General features: G+C 49.2%; 1 pseudogene; it reads right to left on the bottom strand.

Moving 5' to 3' along the window:
- Positions 1-8: 8 nt before the first annotated feature.
- Positions 9-20175, bottom strand: LOC140853615 (uncharacterized; annotated as a pseudogene).
- Positions 20176-20567: the final 392 nt, after the last annotated feature.

Raw genomic sequence — 20567 nt, 5'->3', positions numbered from 1 at the left:
AGGGGGGAAAAAATCTAGTTGACTTTGATCTTTCAGAAAACGTGCAAACTATTCAATCTTCAAAATTTGGTTTGAAGGTTCTCTGTAATGATATTGCAACTAAACATAAGTTTCAGCTTGAACTTTTCTTTCTAGCACATGATTAAGGAAAAAATAAACTTAATGATCTCCCATCTTCCTCGATAAGAAGTTCCTTTCACAAAAAACAACAGTTAAGTGAGCTTCAGCCCTCAAACACTAAACATATGCAGCACATTCATTTGCACTCCATCCACAAACATAAGGCATGCCTTTGACCCTTGATTAACATCAATGTGCCGACAGTATGTGCATGAAAAAAAAAAAAAAAGAATGCTTGATCACAAAGTTCTAATTCTCATGCACATATATGTGTCTAAATTTATTAAATAGAAACGGCATAGATGATGACAACATACTGACTTGACAGAAAGCAAACGAACAGCCAAGAGAGATGCTGACATTCCACACCCTCCAAGCAGCCTTCGCAACAAGACCATGTAACTCAAAAAACTCATACAAAACCAGCTACCGAAACCAAACTTGTGGCCCAGAACAAATCAGAATGGGTTTTCCTCTTTTTAAGCAGAAATACCAGGCAAAAGATGAAAGCCAGTGCATGTACTATAATTCCACCCACCATCCTTTTCTACTGTTGAATGTGAGAGAAGGCAAGACTTGCCATCGTCGCCACCATCATATCCTGTATATCGAACAAATTACACCTTCCACATTGCATGAACCAAAATTTAGCTACATGATTGCCTCAGACAAAAACCAACATTTCTATGACTATTTTATTGAAAACTTGCTTTATATGATTGCAATAATTATCGGCAAAAATTAAAGTGATTGATATGATAACAGTAAGAAGAGTTTGTATGGGAGTGTAGTACCTGGCACGGATGGTGGCAGCCATTAGTTGGTGGAGCACCGATTTTGGCGCTCCGAACTTGTAATCTCTTCTTGGTGGCAAGCTTGTTTCTGATTAATTCTCTGGGCCGGAAAGATGTTTCCCAGGAAGTGGATAGCTTCGATTTCCGCTTGGTTTTTCTTGGGGGTTTCGGTTTTTTGATTCCGCTTTGAGGGAGAAGAAGCGGAAGAGACGAAGGAAGAGGGAGATCTTCTCGCCGCCTTTGCCCCAGTGTGGGAGGATGTTGGAAGCGTCGATGCGGAAGTCGACACCCTTGGATCTGGCATGGACGGAGATCTTCCATGACTGGTGCTTGAGGATTCCATTTTTGGCTTTTGAAGAGAATAGAGTGACCGGAGGATGGAAGAGGAAAGCGTTGGGACAGGCAGCGGTTCAATTGTGCAGAGGGTGCTTGAGATGTGTGGACGGTGATCGTACCGTTGATTGATTGGTTTTCTATTGGGCCGTCGGTGGTCAACAGCCCATTATCGGAAACACTTTGGGCCAAAACCAATCCGAGCCTTTTTCTCTGGATCAAGATGGAACGTAACAACTCTATTGGACCGTATCAAATAGCTGAAATGGGCTAACTCGGATGCTACATTGGGACCTTTTAAAACACTTATTTTAACTAGATTTTGTTACATGTATTGAACTGTAGATATCAAAATAAGATTAACTTGGTTCCATACTGCTGGATACGTCAAGTCAATTTTTGATTTCCAGCAGAAAGAAATTGTTTTTTTTTTTTAAATAAAACAATTTTAGCTACCTCTTGGAAGTCATGCACGTATGCTCATACAAAAAACGAATTTGATAGAAGCGATATATCTGAAAGTTACAATCTTCATGCATATACGGATAACTGTAGAAGCCGGGATGACTATATTGATCATATTTCACTGGCAAGCCGTATTGGATTAAACATCCTCTTCAACAACTTTGGCTACAATTTTGTTCCTTGACCAATGACACTGACGTCTCTAATTCCCATTATCCACCATCAACATCTTGGATGACTACAACAATAGTTAGCAAATTCGAAATGCAATTAACATTTTCCATGAGCTTGTTTGTGATCCATGTATATAACGATTATCCATAACTGACATCTTCGATAACTTGGCGTATGGCCACCATATCTATGGCAAACAAATTGATTATAGACTTGGGTGTTTTTATTTCCTGGAACTCTCAACCACATAAATATATATATTATTTGGGCTTTTAGATGAACTAGCTATAATGCATGTGCATACGCACATTGCTATTGATCTTTATTTTTTTTTTTTTTACTACATTGGCTTTTATCTTAAAGTCCATCAATATTAGAAAAGTTTTTAATAAAAGTTCTATATTTGTCAGGTTTTTAAAAAAATCTAATCTGAGTTATTTGATTAGGGTTATGTTTGGAATTGAAAATTTTAAAAATTAAGTCATTTTTATATAGTTTAAGGATGGTTGATTCTTGCATGTTTTTTTTTTTTTTTCTTTAAATGAATTCATGTTTTCTTTTTCATATATATTTATGATTATGCTAGATACTTGAACATTGCCAGAAAGCCTCCATTGCTTGTAGTATTGGATTATATTACATTTGTAATGACTAAGAGCTTTTCTGCATTTGTTAGACTTGGGATTTCTATTATAAACCTATTTGAAGATGTATAAAAAATTTTCTCCAACTTAGCATCATTTTAGATTGTGTAATAGGAATGAAACCTTTAATTGCAAGAAGCTTTTGATAAGTATTACATTGTCCGATTTTTATCATCTGTATTATTTTAATTTTGAATATTCTCACTTTAAGAACCATACATTTTTTCGAGAAAAATCTTAACCTTCAGATCCATGGATTTTTAAGTAACAGATAGGATTGTTATTTTACATGAAATAGTATTCATGATATATAACAAAATAAAAGAGTTGCAAAATAATTTTATAATTATATTTTTTTTGTTCATTTTTTTATTAGTATTGCAAATATCCTTTGCCAAAATTTTGAAAAAAAATGAAACTTTTGTATATGGTAAAACTATATTAGTTTCAACTTCTCATTTGTCAAGCACAGCACCTAGCATATGTACGTTGAACACAAAGTCAAATTTACAAGCCCACTTTGGATCAATTTGACCTAAGAGATAACCTAATCCTCAACAACTTGTTAGGATTATAAAATCAATCTCTTGAGAAGGGTTGCAGGTAGATGATGTCAAGTATAGTTTAGCTACACCTAGATTCAGTCTGAGAAAAATTTGGATCTAAGAACTAAATCTAAATCTGGCGAATCATTTGGGTCTAAGAAGAAACATAGACCAATGAATTACTTTGAAGGTATAAACCAAGAAAGGTGTCCTATTTTCTTAAGCGAAATGAAAAAACCGGCCATGCTAGATTAGATCCATCCAATTATGTCTGTTGGGGAAGACCGACCGACCGACCGACCGATGGACCGACCGACCAACCGACCGACCGACGGACGACCGACCGATCGACGGACCGACCGACCGATCGATTAACGGCCCTCTACCGACTGAGGATATGTCGGTCGGCAGACCTTTTCCACTCTCCGACCGACTGAACCAGGAAGTCTGATGGCCGACTCTCGCAACATGTCCGACTGACCGTCGGAGGGGCCTGAATCTCCACCCGACGCCACAGCTGGCCACCGACCTAGGGTCGGTCGACTCCTCCGATCGCCGTACAGCTGCCAGAGACTGTCAGCCCGACAGCAACATGCGGCACTGCCACCTAAGGGCATTATCCCACCTAGGGCATTGTCAACCCTAGTGATTTGACAGCCCACGGCGATGTGACACTTTCACGGCGACTCTGACAGTCTACAGTGAGTTGACAATTCCTCAATTGTCCGCGCCATTAATGACGGCGCCATACCACGCTCCACTATATATATATCGGGGAAGGCAACAGTGCAGGGGCCTTCGAAACAACAGGCTTGCTCCCTCTCCCTCTCTCTCGATTGAGCTCTCTGTCTTCATTTCACTGTTGCCCAGTCACCTCTCTGACTTGACCGTCGGAGGGTCCCCGCGGAGCCGCCTCCGGTCAGTGTGGACTTCCTTTTTTGCAGGCGCTCGTTTCCGCGATCAGGCGACGAGGGGATTGGCCGCAACAGATTGGCGCGCCAGGTAGGGGGAGACGAAGCATTCTCAAGCAGTAGATACTGATGACAAAGACAAGAGCCCAACGATCGAGAGTCACCGGGTCGGCGAGGCGCTCTTCCCCGGGAAGAGGCCTCTCCGCCACCCTCGCGGCGGAACCCAGCTCTCCACACCCCGCGGTGACCACGGAGGCGCAGATCGCGGCATCGTACGGCAGATGACCGTGCTGACGGACGCGGTCAAGAGCCTCCAGCAACAACCGACGGCCCGTCCGATGCCCTCCAGGAGCAGCCGCCGACGCCCGCGCCGATCCCGTCGCCTCCGCGAGCGCTGCACAGCGCTCCAGGGAGGAGGGGCGGCCACGGCGCGATGCCCGTCAGTCCCAGCAGCTCTCCCTTCCCTGCTGGAACGGGCGAGGAAGGAGAAGCGACCGCGAACGCCGTCCGCCCCCTCTCGAATCTTCCGGAGACTCCACTCCTGGGGTCTCCCAGCACCGACGGACGGACGACTACGAACGCAGGTTCGAGGAAATCGATCGTCGGCTTGCACAGTTGCAGGTGGACGGCAGAAGTCTTCGAACGACGTCGACTTCCAGACGCCCAACCTCTTCCCGACTCATCTCGACGAACCGATCCCCAGTCGGTTCAAGATGCCGCACGTGGAGCCATACGACGGCTCCACCGACCCAATCGACCACCTGGAGAGCTATAAAGCTCTCATGACGATTCAGGGGGCAACCGACGCTCTCTTTTGCATCGGCTTCCCCGCCACACTCCGCAAGCTGCCAGGGCCTGGTACTCCGATCTTCGATCGGAAGTATCCACTCCTTCGGCAGCTCGAGCACTCTTCGTGGCTCACTTCAGCACCAGCCGGAAGCCGCCGCGAACGTCGGACAGCCTTTTCTCCCTCAAACAGGGAGAAAATGAGACGCTCCGACACTTCGTGGCGCGATTCAATACGGCCACGCTTGAGGTCCGGGACCTCAACGAAGACATGGCTATCTCAGCCATGAAACGGGGGCTGAGGGCGTCCCGATTCACCTACTCCCTGGACAAGACCCTCCCCCGTACATATGCCGAATTGCTGGAGCGCGCGTACAAGTATATGCGCGGACGAAGGAGCCTCCGACCGCGCTCAACCGAGTTCAAGGGTCCGAAGGAAAAGCGAAGGAAGGGTCGGGACCCAGCCGAACCTAGCAGGCCCCCGACTGATGGTCGGGTCTCGCCCCGCGACGAAACCAAAAGTCGCCCCGACGGCGGACTCCAAGGCCGACGCGCCCCAGGTATGACTCTACACTCCTCTCTCCGCTCCCGTGCGCAGATTTTGATGGAGATCGAGGGGAAGAATACCTGCGACGGCCTCCGCCTCTGAAGGCAAAAGGCCTCGACCGCGGAAGTACTGTCGATTCCACCGGGCCACGGCCACAATACCGAGCAATGCATCCAGCTTAAGGATGAGATCGAAGCTCTCATCCGCCGAGGGTATCTCGATAAATTTCGAGGAACCCGCCGACTCGACCTGTGGCCGACCGACGACCCCGCCGACTGAGGAAGCGACCACCAATCAGCCGACGGCCGGGGTCATCAATATGATTTCCAAACGACTCGGCCCAGGGACGTCTGCTGAAGGGGAGCCATGAAGAAGCTGCGCCCGGACGACGTGATTACTTTTACAGAGGAAGACGTTCGGGGCATCCAAACTCCCCACGACGACGCTGTTGTTGTTTCGGCAACAATAGCAAACTATGATGTAAAAAGAATTTTTGTAGATAATGGAAGTTCGACAAATATTTTGTTTTACTCGACCTTCTCCCGGATGCGACTGTCTACCGACCGACTCAAGAGGGTCTCTACGCCCTTGATAGGCTTTGCCGGGGACGTCTCAACGGAAGGTGAAGTTACCCTGCCTGTGACGGTCGGCACCGAACCACGACAAAGCACGGTTCATTTGACTTTTGCGGTCGTCCAAGTGCCTTCGGCCTACAACGCCATACTTGGAAGACCCGGACTTAACGCCCTCAAGGCGATCGTCTCGACGTACCATCTCCTAGTTCGGTTTCCGACAGGAACGGAGTCGGAGAGATGCGCGGAGACCAACAGCTCGCTCGTCGATGCTTCCAGATCTCCGCTCAGAACGACGAGTTGAGGGGCTCCCTGACGATCGACAAACTAGACCAACGGGAGGAGGAAGAACGGGGCTCGCCGGCCGAACAACTCGTGTCAATCCCGATTGCAGGACCCGACCGAAGGTATGGGTCGGTCTCAACCCGACCCAGAACGACGACGGTTGACGGAGCTGCTAACGGCCAATGCCGACATATTTGCTTGGTCGGCAGCAGATATGTCGGGCATCCCCCCAGAGACAATAACCCACCGACTCAACATCGACCCGACGATGACCGGTGAGGCAGAAGAAAAGGTCCTTTGCTCCGAAAGACAGAGGGCCATCGACGAAGAAGTGGACAAGCTGCTCGAGGCGGGCTTCATCAGAGAAGCCCACGTATCCCGATTGGCTCGCCAATGTTGTCATGGTCAAAAAGCCAACGGGAAGTGGAGGATTTGCATCGACTATACCGACCTGAATCGGCCTGTCCAAAAGATAGCTTTCCACTTCCAAAGATCGACCAGCTGGTGGATGCGACGTCCGGATTTCGACTGCTCAGCTTCATGGACGCCTTCGGGTACAACCAGATCCGGATGGCGCCTGAAGACGAGGAGCACACTGCCTTCGTGACCCCCAAGGGCCTCTACTGTTATCGGTGATGCCCTTCGGGCTGAAGAACGCCGGCGCCACCTACCACGACTTGTCAATAAGGTCTTTAAAGACCAGATCGGGCGCAACATGGAGGTATACGTGGACGACATGCTGGTGAAAAGTGCGCAGATCGGTCACATTCAGGATCTCGAGAGACCTTCCGCACTCTACGACGACATCGAATGAAGCTGAATCCGACAAGTGCGCTTTTGGGGTGACCTCGGGAAGTTTCTCGGATTCCTCGTTTCTCAGAGAGGGATCGAGGCCAACCCTGAGAAATAAAGGCGATCATCGACATGCGTCATCCGAACACCAAGAAGGAGGTCCAGCAGCTGAACGAAAAAATCGTCGCTCTCAGCCGGTTCATTTCTCGATCAGCTGAAAGGTGCCTCCCATTTTTCAAAACTTTGGCAGGCGAAGGTTTTTCTTGGTCGGATGAGTGCCAACGGGCCTTCGAAGATCTGAAGAAGTACTTGGCTTCCCCGCCGCTGCTCGTGAAGCCGCAGGTCGGGGAGACCTTGTATCTCTATTTGGCCACCTCCTCTGAGGCGGTCAGTTCGGTGCTCGTCCGAGAAAATGAGAGCCGAACCCATCAGCCTATCTACTATACCAGCAAAGTACTCCACGGCGCTGAAGCCCGATATTCGGAGACGAAAAGATGATTTTGCCTTGACCGTCTCCGCACAACGACTCCGTCCATACTTCCAGGCTCATGCCATAGTGGTTCTCACCAACCAGCCCCTGAGGGCGATATTGCCGACCGGACACATCGGGACGACTGGCAAAGTGGGCGATGAAGCTCAGCGAGTTCGACATCAGTACCGACCGCGGCCTGCCTTGAAGGCTCAGGTCCTGGCCGACTTCATCGCCGAATGCCCGACCACCGACCAAGGGTCGGGAGCTGCGGACCCGGGACGAGATGCGGTCTCCGAGCCAGACCCGGTCTCCACCTGGGTACTGCACATCGACGGAGCTTCAAACGCTCAGGGAGCGGGGCTGGGTTCCTGCTCACCAATTCGGATGGGGTAGTCACCGAGTACGCCCTCCGATTCGACTTCAAAGCCTCCAATAACCAAGCCGAGTACGAAGCGCTCCTCGCCGGCTTGAGGATGGCAAGGGAGCTGGGCGTCGACAGCCTCCGGGCATTCTCCGATTCTCAGCTGATCGTGGGGCAGGTCAAAGGTGAATTCGAGGCGAGATCCGACCATGGCCAAATATCTCAGAAAGTGAAGGACCTCGTAGCGCGCCTCAGGTATTTTGAAATTTCCACATCCCTAGGTCGGAGAACGCCCGTGCCGACGCACTCTCCAGACTGGCGACTTCGGCTTTCGACTCTTTGGGTCGGACGTTCGTGGAGAACCTCGAGCAGCCGAGTATCGACCGGGTCGAAGAAGTACTACAACTGGCAGCTGAACCAAGCTGGATGGATCCGATTGTTCGGTTCCTGACTGACGGGATCGCCCGAAGACCCCGGAGGCCAGGCGGCTCCGATGGTCGGCCTCCCAATATGTGATCATGGATGGCCGACTCTACAAAAGGTCGTTCTCCCTTCCCTTGCTTAGGTGCTTGGGACCGACCGACGCAGACTATGCTCTCCGAGAAGTGCACGAAGGGATCTGCGGGAATCACTTGGGGGCAAGTCTCTAGCCTACAAAGTCCTGCGACAGGGTTACTACTGGCCCACCATGAGGAAGGACGCGGCTGAGTTGGTCCGGAGGTGCGAACCTTGCCAGAAGTACGCTAACGTGCAGCACCGACCGGCCAGCCAAATCGCTCCTATGTCGCTCCATGGCCCTTCGCCAGTGGGGGGTCGACATTCTCGGTCCTTTCCTCCAGCATCGGGTCAAAGAAAGTTCATAGTTGTCGCCATCGACTACTTCACCAAGTGGGTGGAGGCCGAACCCTGGCGCAGATTACCGAGCGAAAGATGGAGGACTTTGTCCAAAAATCCATCATCTTCAGGTTCGGGTTGCCGCATACCATTATCACCGACAATGGGCGGCAATTCGACAACCAAGACTTCAGAGATTTCTGCGCAAGGTTTCACATCACGCACCGACTGACTTCAGTCGGGCACCCACAGTCCAACGGCGAAGTCGAGGTGACCAACCGGACCATACTACACGGGCTCAAAACCCGACTAAATGAAGCCAAAGGCCTCTGGGTCGACGAGCTAGGCTCCGTTCTGTGGGCTTACCGAACGACCCCCGCGTACCGACCGGGGAGTCGCCTTTCGCTTGGCCTATGGGACGGAAGCGATGATCCCACTCGAGATTGGACTGCCGTCTACAAGGGTCGAGCGGTATCAAGAGCCGGACAACTCTGATTGTCGGAGGGCCGACTAGACCTCCTCCCCGAACTGCGAAACGAGGCTCAACTTCGCATGGCTTCATACCGACAGAAGGTAGCCCGGTATTACAATGCCAAAGTCAGACCAAAGCTTTCAGGCCTGGTGACTTGGTCCTGAGAAAGGCAGAGGTCTCGAAGCCCCTGGACCAAGGGAAGCTGGCTCCGAACTGGGAAGGGCCCTACATGGTAGCAGACACCTATGGTCCGGGCCTACCGACTGGAGACTCTGGAAGGGAAACCCATTCCCCGAACATGGAACGCCGACAACCTGAAGTTGTATCACCAATGAACTTTGTACTTGTTCATTCGGAATACAAATCCAGTTTGAAATCTCGGAGTTTTAACTCTTCGACTGACGATCGCGCTCACCAAGGTCGAGCCCCGACGTGCCGACTCGGACTTGGTATCCGCCTGAAACCGACGGCCCATCGTCGATGACACATCGGACTCTTACGAGGACCGATATATCTACATGGACGGGAGTCACACTCCTTCGACCTTCGACGACACATCGGACTCTTACGAGGACCGATATCTATATTGACGGGAGTTGACACTCCTTCTACGGTAACTTTCGGGCCAGACATCGGCTAACTACCGATGAGCCCCGACCAAAGAAAGGCGGAATGCCTATGCGACCGCCGTCGCAACTTCCGACCGAGCTACGGCCGGTCGAAGGATATTCGGCTTACCACCGTCTATCGCACAATGCGACCTCAGTCGCATTCATGACTCACCGACCGAGCTACGCCGGTCGGAAGATATTCGGCTTACCACCGTATATCATGAGGCGCAGTATAGATACCCGACACAAGGGTATCGGGATCCGACTTATCGCGTTCCCCCGACTAAATGCGCCGGACGACATTCGACTGAACGCGTCGGAAGAGACCTGACTACCGAACCTTTATCCGACGGTCGGTCGGCTTCCGACTCAACGAACGGCCCGACACGCCGGGGAAGGACGCCCGACTTACGACCTCGACCATTGAAGGCCGAGCCAAAGTCGGGACTTGTCCTACCTTCGTGCGGCACGAGTTGCCGAACGTCCTAACCGACCTATATGGTTGGCGACTTACGTGTTCGGATGCATTCTACAACACAAGAAAAAAGGTTTAAGTCTAAACTGTGATTTCATTCAAGATCAAAAGAAGCTTACAAAGTCGGGCCGAAGCCCAGTTACAAGTGTTCTAAGAAGAAAAACAAAAAGGATAAAAACGACGAGGCCGCGGTCATCCTTCCGAGTCAATCTCCTCGACCGATGGAAGTCGGGGATGACCGGCGTGTCCACCGCGATCGGCGCTGGGTCGACGGCCGAAGCAGGATCGTCGGTCGGCAAGGGACTGGCAGTCGGCGCGGGTCACGAGTCGCAGCCGTCTCTCCTTCGGCACTTGTTCCTGGACGGCCTCTCCCGCCACGGCGATGCCTCCCGACGACGGGTCGGCCATCTCTTCGTGGCTTGGTCCTCGGCTCCCGCGGGACGATACGCTGAGGTCCAGCTCCGGGTACAGGGCTTGGACCGCATCCCGACCGTCCTCGTACCCCACCCGGTACGACGCGAAGCCGGACTCCAGTCCTCCCGGTACTGGTCGGTGGCGCGGAAGTCGTCCACCGCCCGACTGCCGACTCCTTCGCCGACCTTGCTTCCGCTTCCGCCGCCGAGAGAGTCCTTGCCGACTCTGCCTCTGCCTTCGATATGTCGGCGTCGGCCTGGGCGATTGACAGATCCTCCTCAGCCTTGGCGAGCTTCTCCAGGCTGACCGAGCTGCTCGCGCTCGCCCTCGAGTTCGGCGGCAACGCCGTCACGCTCGCGCCGCAGACGGTGCACGGTCGACCCTTGCGTTTGGCTTCTTTTCGGCCGACTTTAGCTCGGACCCGAGACGAGAGACCTCGTCCACCAACTTCGCCTCCCGTCGGTCGACTGCTTCAGGTGGTCGACCAGCATTGCCCGGTCGGCTTCGGCCGCCGCCGCCCTGTCTTTCCAAGCCGCCCGGACGTTCCCGAACCTCCGGTACCCGGCTTCAAGTTCGGACATGGTGTAGATCAGCTGCCGACGTGAGCGTTTCGTCAGGAAAGAACAAAATAATGAAAACATTAAGGAAAGAGGAGGCGAAGCGGAACTTACCTCGACCATGGTCGGGTAGAACGAAGATAACATCTCGGTCACTTGCCGAGACCTCAGCGCCTCCACGTCGGCTGGGAGGAGGATCCCCTGGCACAGCCTCCTGGCCAGGTTGTGGTCGGCCAGCGCCGACGCCCCTTCGGGGAACTGAGCGCTGGGCGGCACAGTGCGACTCCCCGACCTCGTGTCGTCCGCGGGGTCCATCGGGGCTTTCCCCCGATCGGCCACCCGACCAGCGGATCCGGTAGGGAGGGGATGCTCGAGTTTGACCGGCACCCCCCGTTGCGGCTGCAGATGCCGTCGGATGATGTTCGGTTCCCGAACGTCGTCCGACGCCACACCCGCCGGCGAAGCCGCCGATGTCCCTTCCGCCGCTTCCTCCGCGGTCTCTCCTCCGGTTGCACGTCGGAGCCGCGAGCGCTATCACCGGCTCCGACTGGTCGGTCGCCGACGCCTCGACGGTCGGCGCCGCTGGAGGTTTCTTCGGCGGACGCGAAGGTCCTGCCCCCGATGCCGGCCTCTTCCTCGCCGCGTACTGTCGGATTTCGGCGTCGGTCGGCCTCATCCTCGGAGGTGTCCCTGCGATACCGACAGAAATATTAATATAAGAACCAGAACGAAGGCCGAATGAAAAGACAACCGATGGATCGGGCGATACCTAGACGGGGGACCAAGCTCAGGCCAGCGTCATAGAGGGCTTGTTCGGTAACAAGCTCCCTCTGCTTCGGGACCGACATGTCTTGAGTCGGTGGAAGTCCTCCCGGTCGTCCGCCTCCACCCGGCTGTTCTCGTTTGCTTCGGTTCGGGGCACACCCCAGTGAAGGAAAGCCCCAGGGAGAAGAGATGAGACGAAGAAAAACTGGTTCTTCCACCCGTGGATGGACGATGGAAGACCAGTGATGAAGGAAAGACCCTTCCGGGGGTTGAAGAGCCACCACCCTCGGGCCTTAGGGTGGGGTCGGAGCACAAAAAATGCCCGGAAGAGAGAGATGCGAGGGTTGGTCGGCAGAAGCTGACACAACAAGGCGAAGCTGATTATTAGTCGGACAGAGTTCGGCGCCAGTTGCGCCGGACAAAGTCCGTAATAATCCAGCAGATTCGGACGAACTCCGAAATCGGAAGCCGAAGACCCGCGCGGAGATCTTCGACGTACAGCGCCAACTGGCCCGGCGGAGGGTTGTTAACCCGACCGCCGACCCCTGGGGCGGAAAGTTGAAACTGCTCCGGGATGCGATACTGATCCCGAAGCCGATCAACGTTCGGCCCCGAAAGCGAGGAAACCTCAACTTCCGGAGTCGACCGAGGGTCATCGGTCGGATTTCCCGACCGAGCCCCCCGAGATGGATTTCCGGCCATCGCACCAGAACCGAGGGAAAGGCGAGGCCAAGAAGAAGAAGAAGAAGAAGAAGAAGAAGAAGAAAGAAGGGAAGGATCACGAACCCAGACCCGGAAGGGGAGACGACTGCCGGCGACGACGGAGGAACCACTCGGACAGAGTCTCTGCAGCAAATTGTTCAGGGTGGGGCTTCGAGCGCAGGTGGTCCTATATATATAGGGCCGTTCGATGGCCAAGATGACCCCGCGCCGACCGAGTCCCCCGGATGGGCGACACGTGGCGGCATCCGGGCCCTCCCTTCGGCCCGATGGATCGGCGCGCCCATCCCGGGAAGGCCGCACCACCTTCATTTAATGCGAAGGGCCGCCAACCACCTCCGACACGTGGCGAAAGGGCCGCGGTTCCGAATTAAATCGCCCGCGGCGATTCGCGTTCCCGATGGGACGCCTGACAGCGCCCCGCGCTCCCAGAATCGGCGCTGGCGGTGATTTGCATTCCCCAAAAAGGCGTCGGGCACCCGATCGCCTGACAAATCGTCCGACCCGATCGCCTGACACCAATCGTCCGGCACTCGACCGCCCGACGTAACATCTGACGCCAACAAGACGGGACGCCTGACACCGACGTAACGTCTGATGTCAGTGAATCGCTCGACATTCATGAGACACCTGACATCGTATCGACTCACGGTACGGTCGGGTTGTGGCATACGACGAATCCACTCCTTTTCACCCAGCGTTGCTGTCCAAATGGAGGCATCGGCCAGCGCACCGTCCGACTCAGGAGTGGAGGGGGCAACTGTTGGGGGATACTGACCGTTCCCGCTCGCGACGGCTTATGGTCGGACATACCCGACCGACCGACCGACCGACGGACCGACCGACCGGACGCCATCACCGGCCGATTAACGACCCTTTACCGACTGAGGATATGTCGGTCGGGCAGACCTTTCCCACTCTCCCGACCGACAGAACCGGAGAGTCCGATGGCCGACTCTCGCAACATGCCCGGCTGATTATCAGAGGGGCCCGAATCTTCGCCGGACGCCACACAAATGGCCACCGACCTAGGGTCGGTCGACTCCTCCGATCGCCGTATAGCTGCCAGAGACTGTCAACCCTGACAGCAACATGCGGCACTGCCACCTAAGGGCATTATCCCGCCTAGCGCATTGTCAACCCTAGTGATTTGACAGCCCACGATGATGTGACACTTTCACGGCGACTCTGACAGTCTACAGTGAGTTGACAATTCCTCAATTGTCCGCGCCATTAATGACGGCGCCATACCATGCTCCACTATATATATATCGGGGAAGGCAACAGTGCAGAGGCCTCCGGAAAAAAAGCAACAGGCTTGCTCCCTCTAACTCTCTCTTTCTCTCTCTCGATTGAGCTCTCTGTCTTTATTTCACTGTTGCCCAGTCACCTCTCTGACTTGACCGTCGAAGGGTCTCCATCGGAGTCATCATCGATCTGTGTGAACTTTTTTTTTTTGCAGATGTTCATTCTCGACGATCAGATGATGAGGGAATTGGTAGCAACACTTCTGATGGGTTGGCAGTGGCTATGGTTAGTCCAAAAGTTTGAGCTTAAGTTTGGACGATGGTGTATAAGATTTAAGATTTTCTGCTACTACCGATATAAGGTCGTACAACCTTCGCCCTGGTTGGAACGAGATAGGCCCTACTTAGTAGCAGAGAAGGGAAAGGGTGCTGGTCTAATCAAAAGGGAAAAGTGGGTCGGCTTTTTATTCGAATAACGTGCAGTGCGCAATTAACGCTGGCGGCCATTAAAAAATGGATAGCTATCCAATAAAATGACTTTAAGTGCCGTACACGATATGTTAGTGTTAATGGTCGCCCATCTTCTAATGATCACTATTGATACTCGATACAGCACAGCGATGCAAACCACAAAGAGGTTCTTGGGTCCTTTTATCCTACAGTTTGGGGCCAAATTTCCATAGTTCATCCCTTGCACCTCATAAAGCTGGATATCCTTTGATAGCTGTCGTATCATCCGATTGTAGAATAGATGGTTGTCAAACATCCATAAACAACGCGTTGTGTATAGCACGGAATCTAATATTGATAAATTTTATTTTATTTGGTAGTTGTCCGTCCCTATGATTAAATAATATGATGGTCATCAAAAATCATACAATTTTTTGTAATGCGGAACAAACAAATATATTTTAAAAAATAATAATAATAATAATAATAAATAGATATTTTCAATAATTTTTTACGTGATGGCCATATTAGATCTGCTCATATTGTGGGCCACCCATGTAGCCCGCTCAAGTTTAGATCCTTTAAAACGGACTTAGGTCATGGTTTTTAGCCGACGATTTGAGTCAGGTCAAAAAATAAAATAAATTGAGTTCAGATTTACGTCAACCCAATCCAGACCCAGTTGAGTCCCGTATCCCCCTAATTCTTCTTCTCTTTGGCTATTCTTGACTAGCCTTTCTCTTCATATCTTTCTAACCCTAATTTTTCTTCTCTTCGCGTGCTCTCTGATGGTAGCTGCAACCATACAAGGCAGTTATTGGTGGCCAAATCAACATCTCTGGTGAAGTACTCAGAAAGAAAATGTTGGGATTCTAGCGATCAGACTATGCTATTCGCTAATTTACAAGGCTTAATTATGATCTCTAGGCCGATCGATGCTGGAATCAGTCTTGTCCTCTCTACCATCTCGCATTGTCTCCGCTGCTACCTTCTTGTCAGCCACCACCTCCTCGACTATGCACCTCCTCCTTAGCCTCCCCACCTCCTCCTTATATCTCTTGTCCTCCTTCCCTCGCATCATCCTGTCCTCCCCATCGCCTCGTCACATCGTTCTAACCTCCATGCTTCCTCCTCGCATCATCCCACCTCTCAACTCTTGAGCTCTAACTGCCTCCTTGCTGCCTCCCCACCTTTTTCTTGTCCAAAGAAGCCTGAGACTTGGCTCGAAAGACCAAAGCTCAATATGGAGCAGGCTTAAGCTTGGGAAGGAGGTCTGAAGATCAGACCAGATCGCATTCGAACCTGAAAAAGTGCTATTATCCCTTAAGCTGAGCCCGACCCAAATCCAACCCCACCCATCGATAAGCAAGTCTAGTACTGCATAAAGTTGCATATCTTTTGATAGCTATCATATCATCCAATCATGGAGATGGTAGCTGTTAAACCTCTACAAACAACATGCTATGTATAGCATGCAATCCAATATAATCTATTTTATTTTATTTGATAGTCGTCTATTTTCATGATTGAATAATATAGTGACCATCAAAGATATACAATTCTTTACAATGAAAAACAAATAAGTATGTTTTAAAATAAGAATAATAATAATAAACAGATATTATCAGCAACTTTTATACGATGACCATCCATAAATTATAATCAATAATATAAATAAATGACTGGCTACATTAATTTTATTACTAGAAGAAAATTGATTTATTATATCAAGGTTTTATAATATGTAATATGTCAGTTTTGGACCGGTTTAGGTTTGGATTGGGAACTTAGTAATGCAAACCCAATCCATATTTGAAACATATCATATTTTTCAATCTAAGTTTAATCCAAATAATTCCGGTTTGAATTGGACTAGATTAATTTCAAATTATATCTATATCAAAAGCAAAGTTAATGCAATCCACTTGTAGCCCCAATAGCATATTAAAAAAAATTGTAAACTTAAGGTGAAAAATAATCGACAAGTATCTCTAAATTAGTCCTCAGTGTTTGAGTATACTTTGGCAGTCTCCTTGCTTCTCTTTTCTTTTTCTTTGCAATCTTTATAACTTCTCTACACATTTTCTAGCTTAGAAAGCACCGAATAAATTCCTTTCCAAATGCTTTTGTCATAAATCATAGTGTAATATTAAAAATGTATTTTAAAAATACTCGCATGTGCACACAAACTGGTGTTGTTTCCTCCTGTTGTCTGATTTTATTCTTCATAAACCTTGGCATTTGACCAAATTATGCTAAGCATTTATTTGGTAGATGCGGTGCTGTCTTGTAGGACTCCTAACAGTGATACAACCAAATAGAGGCGTGTGATGTCCAGGATGATCTCTTTGCATTCATTATTATATAATAACTGGACAAGAACATTAGAGAACCGGCTTCCCGCCCCCCGACTTTGATTCAATGGCTTTCAAACAAGACCAACTTCTATACCAGATCACCGAGTCAGATCAATATTCACCAATCCTAAGTAAGATGAGGATGAGTAGAGATTGGGTTCAAGTCTTGCAAGTAAAACAAGTTTACTGAGGTCGAATCAAGCCAGATCAAGTTGATCAAGTAAGGAGGAACAATCAATTGGCCGGCTTTTTCAAATCAAGAAGTCGGATGGCTCAAATGGATCGGACGACTCGATCCCTATGCTAGCACGCATGATGTATTGTCTGCTTTGGTCTAGACCTATAGCTTGGGAGCTATATGGGCTATTTTGGATCTTACGATTTTATTCTTTAAAAGATGTCTCGTGAGGAGGGAGATGGCCTTGTTCCCATATAAGCTATACTCCCTCTTGATCAATGTGGGACTAAAAATGCTTTCTCTACACCACAACACCTACCTTGCTTGATCCTGACAAATTACAGGCCTAGACAAATCACTCTAAGCAACAGAATCCGAAGAGTAACATACACATCCAAAAATGGCTGAGTCAAATTGGGATATGCTTGCTCTCGATCTGATCCAATTATATGTTCGAATCTTGATGTTGAATCCAAACCTAATCTATAGAAGATCGGCTTAGGTTGGATCGGATCTATAGAATTTAATATATATATATATATACATATATATATATATACATATATATATATATATACATATATATATATACATATATATATATATATATATATTAAAATGGAGACTTCTCAGCGGAGAAGTCTCCGCTTGACACGTGGAGCTTTGGATACAGTGGGAGGGAGCAACCTGACAAAAAAAATAAAATTCATTGCGCTTTGAATTTGAAGCAGTGGAGAGGAAATAATAGGCCGCGTGGGGGAAGAGGTATTTCTTTGGTTCTGATTGGGGTTTTTAATTTTTGAACAAGATGTCCTCTGTTGAAAATTTTCATGACCAAGGATGAGGATCCAGCCCCGCCCCATGACTTCCCAGCCACTTCAGGAATTGCTCCACCCCTTATTCCATCAAAAATGTATGAGTAGGGTTTCCACCATCCCTTTTGGATATCTGGATGTTTCCCCAAATTTGGATACACAGTCTTCTATTCTTGAATCTAGGGTTTCTCACTTGATCTCCATTCCACGCAAACTCTATTCATTTTTAATCACCTTCGAATGTTCGGATAGAGGAGAAGTTCGAGCAATGTGAAACAAAATTGAGAGGGTTCTGGGAGTTGTAGCGATGGATCCTCCTTTACTAGTGTCGCAGTGTTGGTGCTAGAGATGTGGTAGTTTCCAACGGTCGGAGTGCCATTGTCGGGGCTAAGGGTTGGGTAGATGGCTCTTGGATCAGAGGTCACTGTCATTGGGAATCAGGATGCATCGCTGGATGAGTCCACAGTCATCAAGTAGAGTGATTTGAGTCGGGGGAGGAGGAGAAGCACCTCCAGCTCTTCCACGCCCTCAAAGACCTCCTTTCCTCCTCCTCCTCTCTCTCCCTCCGTTTCCTAAAACCCTTGCCACTTTCTCTCTCCTCTTCTTTAGCATTTTAGAGGTGGAGGATGGTGAGAGTGACAAAGAGAAAGGGAGAGTGCTTCGAGCTTGAACCTCGAGATGGGCCGCGCCCATCGCCCCTCTGCCGCCGCATCGAGTGGCCGTCGGGGTCCAACAGAGTCGTACCTTCATGGATGCTTGAGCGAAGTGGGTCCGTGATCGGATCCAGTGAGGGCGTCATCCTTCGATGCATAGCAGGGGAAGAGAGTGAGGAAATTAGAAGAGGAAGATGATGACGACGACCACAACCACGATGAATGGGTGGCGCATACTAGATCCCGTGACCGGCCTCCTCTATGAGCGGCAGACGTGGTGGTGCGGGATGGCGACAGGGTGGATTGGGGAAGGAAGGGATTTTTTTTCCTTAGCAGCATCTCAGGATGCCACATCAGTTGTCCCTTGCTTCCATACATGTTTGGGAGTGGATAAAAAAAAAAAGTCATGTGAGAGAGAATTTCTCTCATATTTTTATTGAAATTTATTTTTTATCTAAAAAATGACTAAATACATTAGAAGATTGTTGGAAAAAAAAAGAAGATACCACTACCAATTCCTACATATAAAATATTTATTGTTGCCTTCTTGAGCCAAAAGTCAGTGAAATTGTGCAATATATTTCTGAATTTAAATTTTATTTGAAATAGAGAGCAATGTGGAATAATAGTTATACATGTTTTACACTTATATATATTAGTGTAATTCAGTGGTATCTGTTTTACATGAAGCATGAGAAAAATTGAGAACATAAAACTGCAAAAACTATTTATCTTTGCAGTGCTCACATTACATATAAGTAGAGAATTTCTTAAAAAAAAAATCCAGCATTGGAAGTAGCTTGGTTTTAGACTGAAGTAGATTTCTAAACTTTTTTTTTTTAAAAAAAAATTAAAGCTTGGATCTTCAATATTTTAATTGTAGAAAAAAATTTTAATTTTTAAAATTTAAATCTCTCGCAAGCCATCAATTGGAGGCACGCTCACCAACTGATTTCTAATCGGTATCTCATAAGACCGTCTTCTGTCACCACATTGATATATTTTCGCTCTATCTCAAGCTCGAAGATGTTACTATCATTGATGGCAATAGTAGCTGATGGATAATATTGTCGACTCTACTATTAAGAGATAATAGATTTATGAAGGAGTTTTATGGAATCAGGATTGTCAATCATCATAAAATTTGTCTGATAACTTATAATTCACACTATGTACAAAATATAATTTTTTAATTATTTTAATTATTTTTAAAATATATATATAGAATAGATATAATAAAATATTTTTTTTAAAAAAAATTGCATCTCGTGCATTGCACGGGGGTTATAAACTAGTATTTTTTAAATCGAACAGTATGTTAGGATAGAGTCCACCTCATATGTCATCCAGTCTCAACTAGATTTGGATTGGATCGGATTGGATCAGATCAAAGTTCAAAAAACTCAAATCATATATATATATATATATTAAAATGGAGCAACTGCATTGGTGCATCTTCGTCCGCCATGTGGGCATGCCTCTGTCCGCCATTTGTGTAGAAAAGAAAAAAAACTCGGGAGGAGGTAGGTGAGGGCTCGTGAAGGTTCGAAACTAAAAAGAAAAAAAAATAGATCTTCGGAGAAGGGGGAGGCACCTTTAGGGAGAGTTTTTGGTCGGCGGGGCCGTTGGTGCCGGAGGAGGAGGGGACGAAAGCGGTGATGAAGCGGAATGATAGGCGATGGGGGGCGACAGAGGATGAGGTGGACGTAGAGGCGGATGGGGGAAGGGAGTGGGGAGCGCGAGGGATTTAAGGGAGGCGGAGGGGAGGGTGAGGGGAGGGAAAGGGGGAAGAGGGGGCAGCAATCAAGGTTGAGGCAGACAGCCATCACTTCTAGCTCGCCTTATGTCCCGCAGCCCCTCCGTCATTTTTCAGATCCTCACCAGTGCCTCCTTCGATGTTAGCCCCGACTGGAAGTACTTCTCCTTCAAGAAGGAATGCGTGCCCCAGCTCTGCACCTGGACGCTGTCCTCGACCTCCGCCACTACGAGCCTGTCGATTTCTTTGATGGGGCCATAGGGACAGATTGTCACGAGAATGGTGGTAGGGCCGCTGTGGTGATGGGGACCATGATGGTGGTTGCGGCGGCGTTCTCCAACCCGACCTTCCACTGGCTGCCGATGGAGGACAATGGATCGACTCCGTTTCCATCTCTGATGGAGAAGATGATGGCGGCAACGACCGTGAAGTGGAGGAGCATTAGCGGCATGTGCATTAAGA

Source organism: Elaeis guineensis, chromosome 14, assembly GCF_000442705.2.
Source record: "Elaeis guineensis isolate ETL-2024a chromosome 14, EG11, whole genome shotgun sequence".
Taxonomy (NCBI): domain Eukaryota; kingdom Viridiplantae; phylum Streptophyta; class Magnoliopsida; order Arecales; family Arecaceae; genus Elaeis; species Elaeis guineensis.
Note: the sequence above shows the minus strand (reverse complement) of the source record. Positions and strands in the feature narration are given on the sequence as shown.